Below are 18,393 nucleotides of genomic sequence, written 5' to 3'. Positions count from 1 at the left end.
TCAGACATGAACTCTTTTCCAGCATTCTTGGTACTCTGTTGTGAGAAATTCCTGTATACACTTCATTTAGGAAGAGCACCATATTATGGTGTGATAGATTATATTATATCAAAGAACTGTTGGGATTGGAAGGCACCTCTGGAAGTCATCTGGTCCAGCCATCCTGTTCCAGCATGGCCTCCTAGAGACAATTGCCTGGGGCCATGTCCAGCTGTCTTTTAAAGCTCTCTAAGGATCTCTGGGCAGCCTGTGCCAGGGTCTCATCACCCTCACAGTAAAAAAAAAAAACAAAAACAAAAAACCAAAAAAACCCACCAAAAAAGTGTTTCCTGACATTCAGAGTGTTGCGTCTTGAAATTGCTCATTCTGGGATGCAGACTTGCCTGTGGTCCTGTCCCTGGTCACTACCGAGAAGAGCCCAACTCTCATCTTTGCACCCTGCCTTCAGGTATCTATAGACCTTGGTGAGGTTGTCCCCTGAGGCTTCCAAGCTGAACAGTCCCAGCTCTCTCAGCATTTCCTCATATGGGAGGTTCTCTACCCTTGTTGAACTTTGAGGCTCCATAATCTATTCCTTAATTTTTACATCTAATACAGTGCTTTGCCATCAAAATCTTGTGTATTCTTCATCCATTTTTCCATCTAGATTTTCAAGATGTAAATAGAGATGACTTTCTGAATGCACTTATGTTTTTTAATTGAGCATTCTTGAAATTGAAGGAGGAAAAGAATGTTCTTTCTGCATTGTGGCTATATTTCTGTTACAGTTGTCAAAAAGATAATGTAGATGTATTACAAGTGACTCAGAAAGTGTGAGCAGCAGTTAGAATGTTGTAAATATAGTTATGACATGGATACAAATTTTAAACTTTTATCGTTCTTTTATTTTTGATTATGTAAATAAAAAGTGAGAAATAAATGCTAAAGAGAGGCCAAGATCTTAATGTATTGTTTTGTTGAAAGTTATTATGGGCTCTTTAAGTTAATAATTTTATATTTATTTTACATCCTTATTTTTTAATTAGCAGTGTTAAAGAATGGCAGTAATGGTTGATCTTCCTTTTTGCAGAGCAGACCATTTAATGTTTTTTATTGTTCTTTTAAATTTTAATGAGTCATTATTGGTGTGTTTATAAAGAACAATTACGGAAAGGGTAATTACTAGAAAGGGATGGTTCCCGAAAGAGGAAAGACATGAAAAATTAAAACAAATACATAATTTTAAGGAAATACTACTGTAGCTCTCAACCCCACAGATATGAAAAAGTAGGGCTTGGTCTACACTGAAAGAAGAGGATTTGCATGTTTATTCATTGTTTTTGTGCTGGAGGCATGCATGCAAAGGTGACAGTGAAAATTCTTATGAGGGAGCCCAATGCTTTCTTGTCACATGATGCCCTTAGCAATCTGAAGGCATTCAGGGGGAAAAAGGGAGAGCTGTCATAACATCAGGAATCTTCTGGTATAATTTGAATTTACCAGCTCTGAATTTTTATCATGGCATCAAATTACATATTAGAACTATTATGTACTCCTGCTGCTTCTTCTCACCAGATCTTGTAACCTCGCTGTTATATCTCAGATGTTTCTCCTGCTCTTATTGCGAACATCTCCTCCATCACCTCATTTAGGATGGCTCTGCAGAGGGACCTGGACAGGCTGGATCGATGGGCCCAAGGCCAGTTGTATGAGGTTCAGCAAGGCCAAGCATCATGTCCTGTGCTTGGGACACAAACAACCCTGTGCAGCGCTGCATTCTTGGGGAAGAGTGGCTGGAGAGCTGCCTGGAGGAGAGGGACCTGGGGGTGTTGGTTGACAGTGACTGAACATGAGCCAGCAGTGTGCCCAGGTGGCCAAGAAGGCCAATGGCATCTTGGCTTGTATCAGAAACAGCGTGACCAGCAGGTCCAGGGAGGTTATTCTCCCTCTGTACTCGGCACTGGTGAGACTGCACCTTGAATATATGTACATATACAGTCTGATCTAGTGGGATGTCCCTGCCCATGGCAGGGAGGTTGGAACTAGATGATCTTTAAGGTCCCTTCCAACCCTACCTCTTCTATGATTCTATGATTCCTGTGTTCAGTTCTGGGCCCCTCACTAGAAGAAAGACATTGAGGCAAGTCCAGAGAAGAGCAACAAAGCTGGTGAAGAGTCTGGAGCACAAGTCTTATGAGGAGCGGCTGAGGGAGCTGAGGTTGTTTGGTATGGAGAAGAGGAGGTTGGGGGAGACCTCATTGCTTTCTACAACTGAAAGAAGGTTGTAGCAAGGTGGGTTTTGGTCTCTTCTCCCAATTAACAAGCAATACGATGAGAGGAGATGGCCTGAAGTTGTGCCATGGGAGGTTTAGGTTGGATATTAGGAAAAATTTCTTTACCAAAAGCATTGTCAAGCACTGGAACAAGCTGCCCCAGGAAGTGGCTGAGTACTTCATCACTGGAGATGTTCAGAGTAGCTGTGGCACTTTGGGACATGGTTTACTAGGCATGGTGGTGTTGGACTAAGTTGGATTGGATGATCTTAGAAGTCTCCTCCAACCTTTATGATTCTTTGATTCCTTTTTTGAGATACCATTATTTTCTCCATTGCCCAGGGATGACATTTACAACTTTGTGTGTGCATATATTGCAGTAGCACCTCTGTGGAGCTCTCTACAGCTGAAGGAGTGGCAGAATTTGTTGCATTGTACTGGGCTTGTGTGGCAAGGTTTTGGTAGTGGGAGGTGGGGGGCACTGCATGGGTGGCTTCTGTGAGGAGAAGGCACCAGTAATTTCCCCCATGGTGAACAGTTTCAGCCAGCTGCACAACGGCTGAAAACTTCATTTCCTGTCGCATTTTAAGGTCTTTAGAACAAGGAGTAGACCACTTAAAAGTACCAGGTGAAAATTAGAGGATATATTCACACTGTATTTCTCACTGTATGTATTCACACTGTAAAGCAAGACAGGGTGCTGAGGCGCTGGAATAAGTTGCCCAAAGAAGTTTTGGTTGCTCCATCCCTGGAGATGTCTGAGGTCAGATTGCATGGGACTTTGAGCATCCTAATCTCGTGGAAGGACTTTGAGCATCCTAATCTAGGGGTGTTTGAATTACATGGTCTTTAAATGCCCGTTCTAACCCAAACCATTCTATGAATCTTAACATCCAGAGAAATATATGGTAGATGTAGACAATAGAAGAAATGGAGAAAGTAGAAATACATTGTTTGTTTAATGAATCTTAGCTTAATTTTACCTTAGAAAATGCAGATAATGAGTTTTTAACTGTTTGCAGTGAGAACTAATAAAAGCTATAATCTAGTCTCCAAATGTATTATAATGACTAAAATGCGGTAGTATAAATGCAGAGGAAACATTGAATTTAATAATACTGCTTGATGTTCATACGTTAGAAAAAATGAAACTTGTAAAATAATTGTTTAATAACCCTCACCAGTTGCTGTGTTCCTTTTACACATATGCATTACTGTAGGCATATTGAGCTTTGAAAATATAAGAATTAACTGTGTTTTAATTTAACAAAGCACTTAGTGATTGAATGTTTCATGTTCAGAAAGAAAATAGCTCCAAATTTACTTTAGAAGTATTTTTTCTAAGAAATACTTAAAATAAAGGTCTGTCTGGTGTCTGTGGGGGGTCGTTGCATTTTTTTCCTGGGCAGTGAGGAAAATAGGGAGGGACAGCAAGCACCTGCAGAGAAATACAAACCTTACTCCAAAACCAAGAAGCTTCCCAGAAGCGTCGCTGCTTTTTCAGCTTTCTCTAGCTGAGAAATTGTTAATTTAAGAACCTTGCCTTTTCCTTCCTAAAAACAACTGAGGTATTTGGAGTTCATAGTGCTAGAGGCTTCAAACATTAAAGTCACAATTTTTTAACTGGGGCAGGGCAACAATTGCTGGATTTGTAGAGAGAACAAAAGCTGTATTATGGTTGTCTTACAATAAAATTTATGTAGAAATAGACAGTTCTGTTAGTTCCTGTCTTTTGGCCTGGTGCCAACTGTAGGTGTAAACAGAGAAAGCACCAGCATATGTTTACACATCTGTCCAGCAGGCTGTGACAGTTTATTAAAGAACAAACACGAAGGGAAAAAAAAAAACACTAGAGATCATGTGATTCATTTAATATAATATATAAAACTATTTCTGTTCTGTACTCAAATATATGGTAGAGTACCTGTGACTTCTGATGGTGTTATTGTTTACATTTTATTTAATGGATGGAAAGTAATCACCATCATAAGCTTAGCCAAATGCTGATCCAGGCCAGATGCCTCGATGCTATTTATTAATATTTTTGTTTAGTTTCTTTGCTGTGATTTGTAGGTCTGCCTCAAAAGATCATAAGAAAACATTGTCTCAACAAAGCATATAAAAATAGGAGGAGCTGCTGATAAGTCTGTGCTGCTGTGCTGCTGTTCAGAGGGACCTAGACAAGCTGGCAAAAACCTCCTGAAGTTCCACAAGGAGAAGTACGAAGTCCTGTACCTGAGGAGGAACAACCCCAGGCACTAGTACATGCTGGTGGCAGGTGGGCTGGAATACACCTTGGCAGAAAAGAACGTGGAAATGCTGACTGAACATGACCCAGCAAGGTGCTCTTGCAGCAAAGAAGGACAGAAGTGTCCAGAGCTGCATTAGACAGGGTCACCAGCAAGCCAAGGGAGGTGATCATTCTCCTTTACTCAGCACTAGCAAGACCACACATCTGGAATGCTGGATACAGTTATGGGTTCCCCAGTTGCAGAAGAGACATGAACATACTACAGTCAAAGGCCACAAAAATGGTTAAAGAATGGGAGCATCTGTAACATGAGGAGAATCTCAGTGAGCTGGGGTTGTTTAGCCCAGAAAAGAGAAGGGTGAGGTGAATCCCATCCGTGTACATGAATGCCTGACAAGGCAACAAAGAAGATGGAGCCATGCTCTTTGCAGTGGTGCCCTGTGACATGACAAGAGGCGATGGGCACGAACTGAAACACAGGAAATTCCATTTAAACCTAAGAAAAAACTTCCTCTCTGTGGATCTGGTCAAACACTGGAACTGGTTTTCCAGACATTTTGGACTCTGTGGAGATAGTCAAAACATGACTGGAGAAGGCCTGGAGTATCTGCTTTATCTGACCCTGCTTTTAGAAGGGGATGATCCAGTTTTATTTTCAGAGGTCCTTTTGAACTGCATTTATTCTGTGATTTATTGGCCAAAGTTCTTTTGACTTGCTTTTCTACTGAATTGAGCTTTTATGACTTAAAGTGTGGACCTTTTTACACTTTCCAGAAACATTCTAGGAGGGTAGTATAGCACTTGAACAGGTGGCTCGGAGGATATAGAGTTTCCATCCTTTCAGTCCTCTAGACCATGATGAATTAAAGCCAAGGCTACCCTGGTTTAGTGCTGTCAGTAATCCTCATTTGAGGAGAAAGTTGACCTAGATGACTTCCAGAGGTCCTACCAACCAAACATCCCTGTGATTCTGTATCTCCCTGTGAATTTTAGATCCATGTGTTCATCAGACTTGTTTTAGAAAGTGAGTAAGAATTCTTGCTAATCACTGCGAATGGGGTTGATGTGATGAATCAATTCAAGCAACATAACCTCCTGTAGAAGGCTGTTCCTATGCATGTGGTGACCTATCTTCTATGCCTACTGTTTGGAATTTCTGTAGCTGAGGGTTCCTGCTGCTGCACATGCAGAAAGAACAGCTTCATCTGTTGAACTGCAGGTGTTGTAGCCAAGAGGCAGTGCAGTAAAAGAAAATGTTTCTGGTTAAAAAGAAGCCCAAGTTTACCAGAGTGCTTGCAAACCAGCAGTGTTCTGTGGTCAACGCATCTGAAGGGAACTAGTTGTGCTTCTAGTTCAGTAGTTGTTTTCTGTTTATAGAACAGATGCAGGTTTATGGAACAAAAGTACACAAGTTCCACCGCTCCCTGTTTCCCTCAGCAATAACATGGAGAGATTGTCACTGGGGTAAGGATAGTTTGCCTCTGTGTCCATTTTGATGATTCTCTGCAATAAATGAAGATTTCTTCATGTTAGCTGCTAAGTCACTTTCACTTCAGCTAGTGTTACATTGGCTATGCAGTTGGATAATGGTAAATTTTCATGGCTTTTCATGCCTATGCTAGTTACAGCATGTGGCTTGTTTTGGTTGTTTTTAATGCTGATTATTAAATGAAAGACTGTCCTTGCATTTGTCTTCAGTATCTTCTCCTCCTTGCTTAGGAAAAGGGTGGGAGGTGGGGAAAGGGAGGAGGAATGAGGTAACACTGAAAATTGTGTTGCAGCACATCACCTTCTTGAATGGTAGGTGACTTCAGGTTCTGTGCATCTTGTGAGAAAGGTTTTTGGGGTTTGACAGAAAACCACATAGCCAATGAAATTATTCTGACTTCACCAAGTGATCCAGTTGCATAGTTGTGCACGCACTTGCACACAGGTCTAAATTTACTTGTTTTTCTATAATAAGTGTATCCTGTCAGTATATATGGTTTTGGAGTAAGATACATAAAACATGTGTTTCACATTTACAGCTAATTATAGCTAAGTGTGCTTTGGTTTCAGACAATTATTCTGGGTGGCTTGATGGGAAACTTGAAAAGCAGCGTTTGTATGTGCTAGCAGGTGTTCCTCTAAATATAGTAAATAGTTCTGTGTGCCTATTTTCTGTATTTTATGCAATGGCAGTAACAGTTGTTAAAATACATTTGAAATATCAAAAGTTTTGTAGAATTCTGTCAGGTTATGTAAATTCAAGACTTCCCTCCTTCCCCTTTCTTTGCAAAGAATTTACTAGTTACTAATCTTATTTCTGCAAACCAAAAACGTTTCATAAAGCATATTAGGTACAATAAAGATGAACATTTAAATATGAAAAATACTTTAGTAAATGCAACTTCAGGCAGTTTGCCTTGTGCTCAATGTTTGTTAATCTTAAGGTTCTTAGGCTAGTTTAAACATATACAGGACATGGGGGAAAAAAACGAGTGGTTCAGAAAGTTAAGATCTATGTGTATATACACAGAAAATGTTGCCAGGAGGAGGGCAGTAGGTATCTTTTAAAGAATTATCCTGGTTTTGTGTTAGTCCTAGTATTGGCTGCAGAAGCTCTGACAGCAGATCACAGACCTAAGCCTCTTTTCTGTTCCTTTGGCACTCTGGGTGAGGTAATGCATTCTGTTCACCCAGCAACGTGTAGCTTTTTGGTGACTGGAGGAAGGAATGGTCAGAGATCCAACCTGCCAAAACAGAATTGAAATGCAGAGGAGAGACAGTTACTTAACTAAAAAAAAAGAAAAAGAGAATACATGAGGAAATAAGAAAATTGAGAGAAATCAGTATACGGATAAGGACAAAGGAAATTTAAATTATTTGATCTCGGGTCATATTTATCATGCTCAAGACAGATGAACACAAGCTGTTGGACTTAAAAAAAAAAAAAGAACAACCCAGCAAAACCAACCAAACAAATGAAAGGTACCAGCAAATAAAACCTCTCTTTCCTCCTGGTCTGTCCCTATGAAAGGTGTCATGAATACTTTTCGTTCTAACCATGGGTTATATAACTCTTTAAAAATGAAAAGGAAAAAAACCCAACATCCTGAACTATTGTTTACAAAGATGTCAATACATTCTCTCCCTTTTGATAATATGAAATACAGTACTTAGATACTGGTTTGACATCATCTGGCTGGGGCTACAAAGAAAGGAAACTTAACAACTGTGCTTGAAAACGTAATTTATGCTCTAGTAAAGGTGGCTTCACTTTTATCTTTGTTAAATATAGTAATGGAGGAGTCAGGAAACTAGATTAACTTTTAAATTGGTGTTGATGGAGTCATTTTCAAAATCAGCAAATTAGTTGCATAGCTGAAGATCTGAAGTGGGCAAAATTGCCTGTACAAGGAAACTATTGTTTTGAGTTGCACAAAGCACTTCAGTTACATTTATATGCAATGGTAGAATTGGAAGGCAGAGGAAAAGTAGAACTTACATACTTTAGCACAACAAAATAGGACTTGTTATATGTAACTTACACACAGATATGTTTTTTTAATTAGTTTTTCAAAACAGACACAAATATGGAAACTAGGATTTTTTTTAAGTGCCCCCGTACTGAAAAGGTTTAAGGTTTTTAAGGTGAGGTATACCTGCTATGAAAAGCTGAACTCCTGCGTAGTCCAAAGGGGATGGCTGAGTTTCTGATTTTCGTACTCACAAGATAGTAGAAATAATTAATGAAAGACCATGCTGTTCAGCCTGAATTACTTATTTATTTCTAGGAGAATCGGTGGAATTTTAGTTGATTAAAAGTCCTTAAAGAAGCATAATTATTTGAAATATGCGGATTTTGTCTTTACATAGAGGGAGGTGTTTTATTTGTGGGTTGGTTTTGATTTTCTTTCAGTTCTGATTTTCAATTTACTGTGCCCAAAGACTGGGAAAAGGAGGGAGAGATGAGCAGCTGGGAGCTATGCATAATAGGAAGAAGATGGCATTGCTCCCTGTAAGAAACACCCATGATTCGCTTTGGACCACTCATAGAAAACATGGTATGCTTCTGTTTGAGCTTGCTTCTGGTGCTTTAATAAAATAATGTATTATACTCACTGAGGCATAATGGAGTAAAGAAGTGAGGATGGTCCATTAAGCACTTACCCACTCCCCAGCCATACAGTATTTTAGTGAAAAAAAACCAACCCAACAGATTTCAGACTGAACATGTGATGTAATTTTATGTTCTGGCTGTTCTGTGATTTTGACTAGGTCCTATCACTGTGCATTCCAGTGATCATTAAAATGGTCATAATATTGGTAGATTTCACAATTATAGGATTGCATCTTCGACTCATAATTTTTTTGAGGTAGTTCTATTAGAACTGAATAGCCTTTCCCTTACTTTCTCCAGAAAAGATTGAACTGACTGGGATTTTTCAGCTTGAAAAAAAGACACTCAAAAGCCTGAAGAATGTGAATGAGACGCTGCTTTCTGAAGTAGGCTAGTATACAGTGTGATGAAATTACAATGCAGGTGTTTTAAATCAACGTAGAGGTTTTCATGTATTGCTTAAGTTTTGACATTAATTGCTTTGGATGTGTATGCTGATAAGATAGTCTGTTTTAAGCCTTACGGAAATTATTAGATGGATACCCAGTCAGGAATTGCCAATACGGATACAATTTATGATTTAGGAAGTACCTAAATTTGCTGTTTGTGACAGAAGTGTGTTTTCACTTGTGCTGTTCTTAGACGTAGATGGTTTCCTTCAACATTATTAAGTAGCTGCTCTCGGAATCAGGATCCTGAGCTGGGTGTTGAGGGAGTGTATGACTCTCTTTGTGTAAAAGGCATTAAAAAAAATAATGGAAAGAAAGGCTCTGCACAATAGATAGCATGTGTAAGGCGTTTGTTTGCGGGATGGAGGGGAAACCCAACCACAAAAAAACCCACCACCAAACCAAATCCACCAACCAACGTGCTTGTGGAGTCTTGTCCTAATTGTGATAAACACAGCAAAAATGCAAACTACTTGTCCTGCATATAATGAGTAAAAAATTAGATACAGAGGGAGAACTAGCACTGCCTAGCAACTCTGGACCCCTGAATATAAGCTCCCCCTCCTCCTCTCTGCTTTCTTTTTAAGCAAAACAAACCCTATTGTCATTTGTGCCTTGTATGCTCGAAATAAGGAGTCTGTCTGTCTTGACCAAAGTATTAATTCTCCTCTAACTCTTTCTGTCTTAATTAAAGTTTATATCTCTTTGACTTTTGATCTTGTTCCTACAAAGTATTTTAACGGAGAAGAACTGCAAAAGCATTCTTCTTAGATCAGTTTGTAGGATTGGGATTTCCACAGGCTTTTGGGATAGTGACTCTGTGATCTCTTATTTCTAATTGAGAAGCTTCCTTTTAGATGTTGTAGTAGAGCATCAGGTTTGATTTTAATATGACAGTTAGGATCTCATGCGTTCTTTTTCTTTTGTATTTAAATAATACCTGAGTTAGCTGTATGAAGGCTTTGGCTCTTCTTTGCTAAAAGGAGAGCAGGAAGAAAAAGGTAGGTCATCATCTACAAAGGTGCTAGAAACGTTTATTCTCTGGAATATAAATCTTACATTTTTGTGTGATGTGGTAAATGTACCTTCTTTCACAGAATTTTAAAAAATTGTACATGATGCTTTTTTGTTTCATTATGATTTTCATTGTGACTTCGTATTAATAGAACTGATCTGGTAATCTTGTCCTAGACACAGTTTGGAAATACATGTGTTGCCTGGGGCTGTTGGAATGGTTTAGGATTCTGAATTTGTCTGAAGCAAAGAAATTAATTTTTTGTGTTAGCCATGGGCTCATCCTGTGTTCTCAGTTGTTCACAGATCTGACCAGATGCTGCTTCCATTTTCTTAAATTAACTAACAGTTGTTTTGCGAACTTACTGCCTTGAATCTCTCTTCTAGGTAATAAGGGCTTTGCAATTTTCCCCTTCTTTCCTCCTCAGTCACTGGCATTTCTTTGTGAGAACCATTGTGAAAGTTATTTCACTGAAGGCTTCCAGCATGTTTGTGGAAGGAGTAGCACTGCTTCCTTAACAAATGTTAACTTTATCTGTCAGCTTATTATATCAGAGTATTTATTCCTTTTTCATTGATCTAGTAGCTATACAATGAATATTTAAGACAGATTGGTTGAAATGCTCATTCTGTAGTGCTGCTTTCACTGCTAATGCTTATTAAAGAAATGGCATTTTTAAAGTGCTTGAAAAGAACTTCTCAGATGTTTTTTTTCCAGGCAAGGGGATTAAGCCTGATTTATTTTCACAGGGTATGCCTGTGTGAGTCACAAATAAGAAATATTTTCTCTGTGCCTTGATCAGCAGTTGGTTGGTGTTTTGTTTCTTTCAAAGCTTCTATTCTATCATCAAGAAATGGTGTTAATTGATGGAGCAGTAAAAATGAGTGATAGAAGGCACTTTTACTTCCTAACAGTAAATAAATAGCAATGGTGCTTACCTGTAGAAAACTTTCTAACCACTTAACAGAGCTGCACTTCGGGAAGTAAAGTGAGCAATAATTTGTGGTGTGCTTGTTTTGGGGTGTGTGTTTTTTGTTCTTTCTATAATTCAAATGTAGACATAAACCTCTAGAATTTTGAATAAGTAGAGGTTTAAAAAAATTGACCAACAAGACTCACAAATCTATCTTGTCTATTCAGGCTTTCAATTCACAAGCATATTACAAGAAATCTGTCCTTCAGCTGGTTTTGCTTGTGTTGTGTGTGTATGTTTGCGTCTGTATGCTTATATATATGCACACTGTGTTGCAGAAATGAAGACTGCCCTACAGTTGTAATGGAACAGCTTTTATTATCCTGCAGTAATTTATTTTTATAAGCTTTACAAATTAATTTATGGTATAAAATTGCTTTTACCTGTTGACAGTAAGTTAGTATATATTTCTCTTCATGAAGAGGAGGGTCCATCCCTCCGAAATCTTTTTATATGCAGCTATAAATACAATACACGTACAACCTTGACTTAAGTTGGAAGTAGCCACATAAATTGTCAGAAGCCTTGAAAGCATGTTATTTTGTTGAGATATGCCTTACTGTGGGATAATCCATTTTGGCATTGGGGATTTGAGAATAAGTATATTAAATATAAATGTTGCTTTAAAATTTTAGAGATTTTTTTTTTTAAGCACAGGTATATAAAAATACGTGTTTGTTTCATGTTAAAAGAATACTAAAAAAAAGCATGGCGCTGAAGAAATTATTATTGACATTTGCTATCCTCACTGCATTGCACATATATTTAATTATCATGGCAAATGACCGTTAGTTTTTGAGGGGATAAATAGACTTGTCTTCTATACTTGAAATGCTTCCTGAGCTAGAAAATACCATCTTTCCAAAGCATTATTTTTGAGATTGTTAATGCAGAGTAGCAGTAACATTGAGGGGGGGTGGATCACTGGTGCTAGGAAAAATGCATGTCAGCTATCCAACTTAATTAAATTCCCAGAACCAGAGGTGAAATTTCTAGAAACAGAGATGCGTAAAGTGCTGTTTAAGAGCTGAGGAGCTGTGCAGAGCCAAGCCAAAACAGAGGAAACAAATCTCAGTCTATGGCACTGGCAAAGAATAAGAACCAGGGAAGGCATGGGTACAGCTATTCTCCTCTAAATACCTTCCTAGCTTTGAGTTTGTATTGGATTCACATTTCCAACCACAGCGTGATCTGAATAACTGGAAAACCTGAAAAATCTGGTTAACTATCATGAGTGCTTAAAATTTCTAATAAAAACTTTCATAAACCTGGGAGACTGTGCTGAGTCCAGGCCTGGAGCTGCAGCCGTCAGCTGATGTTGGTGCATAACTTCCTGCAAAGGCTTTTAAAAAAACATAGGTGGACATTTGTAGTGCTGCATTTTTCCCGGAATGCAGACCAGGAGGAATGAGCTGAGCACACATGATGCACATAGATAGCAGGGGTTAAGCCTAAAACACAGTTCTCTTTTCTTTGCCAGATTCCAGAAACATATAGGGCACGATGCGTGTACTGTGGTGCTTAAGGTGTCCTCCTAGACAGTGAGGCGAATGGATCTGAATGGATGGGGATTTTATGCTTAGTGAGTCAGTGCTTCCCCGTATTGCTTTAGTACTCGGGCTGTTATGTGAGGAATAGGCAAGAAATTAATCCAGTTGTCTTGATACAGACAACATGGTGGAGAAAACTAAATGTGGAAAATGCTTAACATAGTTTGAGGTGCTTGCTTCAAGTGTAGCTTAGGGATCTAAATCCATAAAAAAGGTACTGTTTCAGAAACACATTTCTCTTGCATGTATTGTTTTGGTGGATTTTGGAGTATTGTGAATGCTGTTTTTCTATACCAAGGATGTACATGCAGCGTATAGACAATGTAGGTGCTTAATGGAGCCATTTTTAGAGCCAAGCACCTAATTTCTTAGGCTCTGGCTGAATGCTGAGTCTTATTTTGGATCTGCCCCTTGGATGCTCTTTAACAAGAGCAGTTAAAACATAGTTAATTCAGTAGGATCACTTAAGGCGCATTTGTTATTTTTGATGGTTCTGTACACAAAGAATAAAAAATTTAATTTTTCAGTTATAAAACAAAATCCACTTTAAACATTCTGAAAGCAGCCTTATTTTTGATACCTGACGAGCTTCTTTAATGGAAAAGAAATGCAGGCAATGGAATAAAAAAAAGGTTTTCAGTGCACGATATATTACAAAGTGGATAGTGTGTATGTAAAGAAAGCTTTCTAGGTGCAATTTGCATGCATACAGAACTGTGTTGCTTGTCCTGCTCTTGTTAATGCTATTCAGTATTTAATATCTGTAAAAACACTTAGTTGTAGTCCATCTAAGCGCTCCTTAAAATTTGTTGTCATATACTGGCATAGGCAATACTAGTGCTGGTATTTATGTCTGTGTTCTTCTGTCTCTTGTTTTCTTGTCTCCTATGGCAAGTCTCTTGGGGAGACCAATCTTAATCTGTGCACAGAAAGATGTTGATGAAATCTGTAGATGAGATAGTGGAAAGCATCATTAAGCAGTGAAAGATCATGATAGTAGAGAGGAAAGATTGAATAGTTCTGAAGACTGAATAGATTAGGGTGAAATGTAATAGAAAGTGCAAAGGCCAAAAAAAAAGCAGTTTTATATTTATCTGTAGAAAAGTGCATGAGAAAACCTGAGAAGTGCTAGCTGACCCAGATAATAATTGCCAAGCAAAACTGAATCTGAATTTTCTAAGAGGACAATTTCTATTAGACTGTATTAGATGAAGTATTTCTGAAATAGCTGGAAATAAAATAGTGCTGTTTTGCAGGGCAGTGGAAATACCTACTGTGAAATTCTGTGTTAATGAATGATATATTATGATTGTAACACGTGCAGCTAAGGACTAGGAGAGTGATTTATTTGATGTACAAAGTTAATGTTGAAAGGAGTTGTGATACGTCTCCTATGTAACCATGTAAGTACATCAGAGGGTAAACACAGAAGGAAGAAGAGTTACTTAAGGTAAACAATGATTCTGGCAAAAGAACAAATATTTATAAGGCAGGGCATGAATACATTTGGGTTGGAAATTGGAAGGAGTGTTTAACCGTACAGAGTTGTGTGGTTCTGAAGCAGCTTTCAGTTAAAGTTTTATCTTTTATAGCCCTACAGTGTTAATGGAACTTGGTTAAAGAAAAATCATGTCATGGTATGGACTTGCTTACCTGAGTCTGGCTGTATGCTGCTGTTGGAGCAACACAGAGCAGCACAACGGAGCCTTGGTCTACAGCTGTGGCTTCAAAGCACTGTAGTGGTAGAAGGAATGCTGCACATCGCCCCTGTTTTATAAATTCTTCCATCTCAGAAATTTACTCTAAAGTAAACTGTCTTCATCTGTATAACCTGAAAGAAGTTCAAGTTCTGGTTAAAATGTTCCCTTCTGCAGTAAGGTATGTCAAGGTTTTCAGTGCCAGTATAATGGTTTAGACTTAAGTGCTTCCTTTTTTTTTTTTTTTTTTAAACCAACTAGTACCTTTTCTCCATTGACCACTGGATATTAGCTTGGAAAATAAAAACATTCAAGGCATCTGTGTCAGGTGGACTGGGCTTTCATAGCAGATAGCAGGAATTTTATGTAATGTACTTAATGTTCCAATCAAATGAAAAAATAAAGAGGAGAAAAATGCAGCCATGACAGGACAGCAATAATACAAAAAGTATTTAGAAGTTATAATTCTTTTGATAAAAACTTTATTTTAGAGAAAGGAAGTAAAAAAGGAAAATACCTAAAATCTAGAGGAAATATTATTCCAAATCAATGATTATAGATAAGCTATTTACTTTATAGGAATCCTATCTAGCTCTCATAGATTCCGCAACTAAGTTACAAGAAGGGTCTGGGCCTCTAAAGAGAGAAACTTCCATATGAACAGGAGTTCAAGGACAGTGGAATGCAATTTAAGTGCTTATTTTTTAAATATTTAAGTTTATGTGAGGTTATCTCAGCCTTTGTAATGTGAATTGTTTATTAGTAGTCTGTGGAAAATGCTGCACCCAAATAGCTAACGACATTATGAGTTCCAACAGAAGAGTCCCAATCTATTTGAGCATTCCTTGTATGACAGCAGTTCATACCTGTAGGTCATTCTTGACTCAGAACCCTTTCCACTTCCACTGTCTCTTCTGTGAACCGGCAAAAGCTTCATGCAATATTAAAAGTATGGAATAAACGTAAGTTTATAGAACTATATAGAATGACCTTTTTCTGCTTTATTGTTGTTTCCTTTCCTACAATTTCCTGATTATCCTCCTTAAGTTAATACCTCTTAAATGTCCTAATTTGCTTTTTCAGTCTGGCCAATCACTGAACTGATGCTTTTACGGAACGATCTAGCATAACCCTGCTCTTCTGCTCCTTAGTGTTACTGGTGTACTTGGAGCTTCTTGTTTTATATATGAAGCTAGGATTGGTTTTCCATACATGTATCGTTTTACATGACTCTAAATTGGGTTTCACTAGCCATTTTATTACCTGATCACTCAGACTGATAAGGTGTTTCTGCTGTTCTTTAAAAGCATTCATCCTTACTACCTTGAGTAAGTATGTACCATCAGTAGATTTTTCTCACCTCTCTGATGTATTTTTCCATATTAGTTTCCTTAAAAGTCTTTAGTGAGGAATCTTGTTTAAAGCCTTTTTGAAAAAGTGAGTAGGCTACCTACGCTGCATCCTCATTGTGCACGAGGTTGTAACCCCTGCCGAGAACTTCAGCAGGTTTGTAAAGTGTGACATGGCTTTACTGAAGGTATATTGGCTCTACACAAATGGATTGTGTTTAGTGAGATGTTAACTAATTCCATCCTTCATTATAATTCCTGTTATAAAATCTCAGGCTTACTCAAATGCATTCCCCAGAACATTTTTGTTTCTCAAGCTTTGGCACTGTATTTGTCGTCCCCAGTGTTTAGGTACCGAAGAAGCTTGTAGTCATTTGGCTGCTTCATCCTGTATTTCGTTAGAACCCTTTGTGTTTATACCATTACTTCTTCTGTAGTTACTTTCATTTTGAATCAAACCTCTATTTAGTGACTTAATGACATATTTGTATAGTCAGCTCATTACACTTTAAACTGTAACATTTGCTTTAGTGAGTTGTGTACTCTGGCACCGTGCTTCCAATACAATATCCTTCCATGGTCTTTACTTCGTTGCCTGTGAAGAACCAGTTGTTTTAGGAGCCCCTTCTGGTTTTGTTTTTGTTTTTTTTTAAGTCATCCTCATTTTTACATACTTCCACCTTCTGAAGTTTAGCATAACTGTCGTGATTTTTCTTAGGCTTTTTTACTCATGCATTGGTACAGATTTTAAGTACATCATAGGCACAGCTTCACTGGCACCTTCACTATGAATCTTGGACCGGCTCTACACATTCCTGAGTACAAAGCATGTAATGAGTTGCGTTTCCTGTTTTGTGATGCCAACTGTGAAACAATCTCTGATCTAAATCAGTGTGATCTAAAAAATGTCATATTTATGGTATTTGTTCCATTTGTATAATGTCTAGTACAATTGAATGTTCTGCCTTTGCTGTATCTCTGATGTCTGTTAGCAGGGCAAGCCTCTCTTGCAGTTGGTGTCACTGTCATGGTTGGAAAGGTACCAATATGCAGCAAAACTTTATTTCTGTTCAAAATTAGAATCCATACAGCTTCTCTGCTAGTCACAGAAATGGTAGTTTGTTACTTAGATTTTATTTTAAACACTATTTTTAACAGATAGTTCCACCTAGCAGACTTTACTGTTATCTTTAGATTGTGTCCCCGCTGTTCCTTTCACAATGTTTCCAATATGCCTGCTATATTAATGTTTTTATTTAGGTCAAGAAATTGATATAAAATGGTCCTTTGACTTTTCAATTCCTGTTCTGATGCTGAAAGTATAGTAATACATTCCATAAATATTGAGAAATTAATGTTAATTTGATAAAATTAAGCATTTAAAACATAGTTAAAATGTAATTGTATATAAAACGAAAGTTAGAAAAGAAAAATGGCATAGAAGGAACAAAATGAAATGTCTGAAGTGCTGTACACTAGAAGTATGAGCTATATAGTACACGCTTTCAATGTAGAAAGGCTAGTGATGTAGGAATATGCAAATATGTACTTTTCCCAGCTCTTGTATTTGAAGCATGGAATAATAAAATGGAACAAATACCTGAACACATCATCCAGAATAGTAACATTAGAGTTATATACTTGACAGAAGATTTTTGTGTTAAATGTATATCCCTCTCATTTTAAAGGGAAATTTATTTTGTATAGAAGGAAATGACATTTTCTCTTAATTAGGGGAAAAGAAAACAACTAACAACCAACCACAACAAGCTGGCCACATAATCAGCATTTCTGCCTTCTGATCTCTAGCATTAGGCAAGTCTAGTACCGGTAGTTCAGGATTCCACAATTATTTGGGATTTGACCTCTAAAACTAAAGAAGACCCTCAGGGCAGCAGTAATGTCTTTATTCAGCATCTAGCATTAAATAGAGTCTCAACATGATATGTCAGTAAAAATAGTAGTAAGCACAAAAAGAAAACCTTTGCAATTTTCATGATCCTTCTTTGCCCTTTGTTCTGTATGTTCTACCATAACCCACACAAATAATTCAGCTTTTCTTTTGTTAATTTTATCTAAATTTAACACCTTGAACAAATTAGAATTATCCTAGGAGAATTTGTAGAGAGTGCTCTCTTACGCATACAGATAGTACACAGTGTTTTGAAGCAGTTACCCCTGCATGAACTAGGGATGCCTGATGAATGTTCCTTAATCCATGCCTCAGAAGACTTTTCAGCTGATCTGTGGAATTTACCAAATACTTAAGATTAGCCATCCTTATTTCAGTGAACAAGCTCCAGGAAGCTTGCAGTTTGAATAATGTGAATAATGTAAGTAAATACTGTCTGTGTTCTTCCCTCTGCCCTCTAAATTCCTTGTGTAAAATTCAGCAACCCTTCAGAGCCATACAGTGAAGTCCTTCCCTTTTGTTTATGTTTCTGTATTGTCAGAAGGAATTAAAAATAAAATTATGAATGCAGCACATAAGCTGCCAAAATATGTAACAAACTGTTTCAGGACTTTTTAATTGTCTTATTTTTTTAAATATATGTTCCATAAATGCATGAGGAAATCTTCCATAGGAACAAACAGTTACTTCATGCTTAATTTATACAGCATTTTGAAAGAGTGTATTTTAGTACTAAAAATGAGAAATGCTTTCTTTAACACAGAAATGTGGCAAGTGCAGTTTGTGCCCAACCAGGGATAGTAATTTATAACATTAAGTACCGAATGTAGTGTTTATTTTATG

General features: G+C 37.7%; 1 protein-coding gene across 2 annotated transcripts in view; it reads left to right on the top strand.

Annotated features, from left to right (window-relative positions):
- Positions 1-442: 442 nt before the first annotated feature.
- The window catches only part of WASF1 (WASP family member 1), a 69,355-nt gene continuing 51,404 nt past the window's right edge, over positions 443-18,393 (top strand). The window contains exon 1 of one of the 2 annotated variants that reach the window (XM_069851712.1): positions 443-464. The gene's annotated coding sequence lies outside the window, so the exon portion shown is untranslated. The remainder of the gene's footprint in view (positions 465-18,393) is intronic. The other variant, XM_069851710.1, reaches the window with a different exon arrangement.

This window comes from Phaenicophaeus curvirostris, chromosome 2, assembly GCF_032191515.1.
Source record: "Phaenicophaeus curvirostris isolate KB17595 chromosome 2, BPBGC_Pcur_1.0, whole genome shotgun sequence".
Taxonomy (NCBI): domain Eukaryota; kingdom Metazoa; phylum Chordata; class Aves; order Cuculiformes; family Cuculidae; genus Phaenicophaeus; species Phaenicophaeus curvirostris.
This window is presented reverse-complemented; position numbering and strand designations above follow the sequence as displayed.